Source organism: Monopterus albus, unplaced genomic scaffold (assembly GCF_001952655.1).
Source record: "Monopterus albus unplaced genomic scaffold, M_albus_1.0 scaffold41.1, whole genome shotgun sequence".
Classification (NCBI taxonomy): Eukaryota; Metazoa; Chordata; class Actinopteri; order Synbranchiformes; family Synbranchidae; genus Monopterus; species Monopterus albus.
The window spans coordinates 2930125-2932875 of NW_018127921.1; positions in this window are offsets into that span (position 1 = coordinate 2930125).

Here is a 2751-nt window from a genome sequence, read left to right on the forward strand (position 1 = left end):
TCCGAGCTCAAGTGAGCTAGCTGACACCAGGAAAGCGCACCCGAGACGTAAACGCCAGCGAGGCAAGAGGGGAGGGCTCCATGCTAGGCTAAAAGTTTGTGCTAGCCGGCCTCCGCTACCCAGCCTTGTACTAGCCAATGTGCAATATCTGGAAAACAAGCTGGATGAGATAAGAGCCAGATTCCTGGACATTTTGACTGGCAGACCCCAGACTGTCAGGATTGGCAAGAGGACATCAGCCAGCATCATCACAAACATCGTCCTCAGTCCCATCCTCTACACCCTGTTCACCCACGACTGTGTTGCCTCCCATAAGGATATCATCCTAAAGTTCATGGACAACACCAGAGTAATAGATTGCATCACTGGTTGGGGACGAAGCAGCTTACAGCCTGTCTGGTGTGATGGTGCAAGGACAATAATCTCACCCTCAACATGGACAAGACGAAGGAGATGATAGTGGACATGATGAAGGAGAGGAGATCTCATCTGCCACTGTTCATCCGGGGGATCGGAGTGAAGAGGGTGAGCAGCTTCAAATACCTGGGCGTCCACATCATTGAGGACCTCACTTGGACACTTAACACCACACAGCTGGTCAAGAAGGCCCAACGGCGGCTGTACTTGCTGAGGAGGTTTGGCATGTCGCCTAGAATCATTTACAACTTCTACAGCTGCGTCATTGAGAGCATCCTGACCAGCTGCATCACTGTCTGGTATGGCAGCACTACTGCTATGGACCGCAAGCACCTGTAGAGAGTGGTAAAGACTGGGGAGAAGATCACCAGGACTCCACTGCCCTCTCTGCAGAGCATTTACCACCGCAGGGTGCATAGGAAAGCTGCCCCCATCCTCAAAGACCCCACCCACCCCCAGCACGGACTGTTCACACCTCTACCCTCCAGCCAGAGGTTCGGAAGTGTGAAATGCAGAACCTCTAGACTGAGAAACTCTTTCTTTCCGGCTGCCATCAGACTTCTAAACAGCTGACTCAGGAACTACCTCATAATTCCACCTGTACTGTTTACACACTCAGTTCACACATGTATAATTGCACACTCACTGCTGACTATTTGCACACACAGCTGCCATGTACCATACATTCTCTCCATTATATTGTGTTCTTGTTGTATTTTTCATTATGCTTCTTTCATCGGCTGTTATAAAGTGCCTTAGATTTTGAGATTTAGATTTTGTGTACCTATGTATCTACAGTATGTTATATTTCACTTACAGTATATTGTGTGGCATTCGTGTGGATGGCAAAGTAAGAATTTCAATGTACAGGGAAACATTTCCTCACTGTGCATATGACAATAAACACTTGACCTCATACATCAAATTCAGTTTGACTTTAATGTAGACATTTCCTGATTTTTTTCAAATGGTTCATTATCTCAAGACATAGCTTCCACAGATGCCTTTTTTGCAACAACTTTTTCAACTGCACAGCTACACAATGAAGCATATCACCACCTTATTACAGTAAGGCCATCTTGAAAACATCCTGAGACACATAGGACTTTAAAAGTCAGAGGTAAGCTAAATGGAAAAGAGGAGTGACAGATGAGGAAATAGAAAGTTCTGTGCCGCAAAAGAGGGTCTGTTAGGTGTGAAGAGTAGAAAACAGAGTGATGACCTGCTGGAAAGGTATGCGTATAGACTGCAGGCTGTGGCACTCCGGCAGGATGAATGGCTGGTGGGGATGAGAGATTGAATTGGCCTAGTGTCACCCTCCATATACCAACCAGTGAACTGGGAGTAATGGGTGAGAAATAGAAAGTGGGAAGGTGGAGGGAGAGAGAAAAAGAGAAGTAGAGAGAGGAGGGTGGGCTGCCAACTGTCTCCCTAATATTCTGAGTAGTGAGCTGAGAATAATGGAAGGAGGAGAGAGGTAACTGAGGGGTGATGGGTTGAGGGAGGTTGGATTGCGGGAGTGTAGGGGGCATGAGCTAGCTATGATTGCTTCACACTGGGGTGGTTTTCCACACTCCGTTTCACCTCGAACTCCCGTCCTGCCATCACATCCACACATACTGATGTGACGTGGTCATAAATGAATATAAGGTTCAAGTCCTGAGTGGTGGACAGACAGGAAAGGAGAGAAGAGGGGAGTTTGGTGTGGCTGAGGCAATTAGTTATAGAGTGCATGTAGGGTTATGGGACTGGATCAATAAGGCTGAACCTGCTTCTTTAGGGACTTTAACCCAAATTCATCCCTGGCCCCCTCAGCTTAAAACATCTTCCAGACAGGACTATTAGAATTACTATGACAAGAGCAATATCACATTTTCAGTGGCTGTGTTAAATGCCTCTTACACAGAAAGACATGTTTAAGTAACAGGTTCAGGAAGGAAGCTAATGCTGAGGAAAAACAGGAGAAACAACTGTAGAAGAATTCTATGTGCCAGGCTGTGCACATTATGAAATACTGATACATACAAGCCGCCCTGAGTACCTTAAGTCTCTGGATGTTGTTGGGCTGTCTTGGTTGACACGCCTCTGCAACATCGCATGGCGGTCGGGGACAGTGCCTCTGGACTGGTGGTGGTCCCTCTTTTTAAGAAGGGGGACCGGAGGGTGTGTTCCAACTATAGGGGAATCACACTCCTCAGCCTCCCTGGGAAAGTCTATGCCAGGGTACTGGAGAGGAGAATTCGACCGATAGTCGAACCTTGGATTCAGGAGGAACAATGCGGTTTTCGTCCTGGCTGTGGAACACTGGACCAGCTCTATACCCTCTTCAGGGTG